We start from the raw sequence: 904 nt of genomic DNA on the forward strand, positions 1-904 counted from the left end.
ATGAAATTCTGGGTTTAAAATTCTTTTCTTTAAGAATGTTGAATATTGGCCCCCACTCTCTTCTGGCTTGGAGAGTTTCTGCCGAGAGGTCTGCTTTTAGTCTGATGGGCTTCCCTTTGCGGATAACCTGACCTTTCTCTCTGGTTGCTCTTAACATTTTTTCCTTCTTTTTAACTTTGCTGAATCTGACAATTATGTTTCTTGGAGTTACTCTTCTCGAGGAGTATCTTTGTGGCATTCTCTGTATTTCCTGAATTGGAATGTTGGCCTGCCTTGCTATGTTAGGGAAGTTCTCCTGGATAATATCCTGCAGAGTGTTTTCCAACTTGGTTCCATTTTCCCCCTCACTTTCAGGCACCCCAATCAGACGTAGATTTGCTCTTTTTACATAATCCCATACTTCTTGCAGGCTTTGTTCATTTCTTTTCCTTCTTTTTTCTTTAGATTTCTCTTCTCACTTCATTTCATTCATTTGATCCTCAATCGCTGATACTCTTTCTTCCAGTTGATCAAGTCGGTTACTGAAGCTTGTGCATTTGTCACGTATTTCTCGTGTCATGGTTTTCATCTCTGTCAGTTCGTTTATGGCCTTCTCTGCGTTAATTAGTCTAGCTATCAATTCTTCCACTCTTTTTTCAAGATTTTTAGTTTCTTTGCGCTGAGTACGTGTTTCCTCCTTTAGCTCTGAGAAGTTTGATGGACTGAAGCCTTCTTCTCTCATCTTGTCAAAGTCATTCTCCATCCAGCTTTGAGCTGTTGCTGGCGATGAGCTGTGTTCCTTTGGAGGGGGAGATGTGCTCTTATATTTTCAATTTCCAGCTTTTCTTCCCTGCTTTTTCCCCATCTTTGTGGTTTTATCTGCCTCTGGTCTTTGATGATGGTGACGTACTGATGGGGTTTTGGT

The sequence above is a fragment of the Colobus angolensis genome, unplaced genomic scaffold (genome assembly GCF_000951035.1).
Source record: "Colobus angolensis palliatus isolate OR3802 unplaced genomic scaffold, Cang.pa_1.0 Scaffold470, whole genome shotgun sequence".
Lineage (NCBI taxonomy): Eukaryota > Metazoa > Chordata > Mammalia > Primates > Cercopithecidae > Colobus > Colobus angolensis.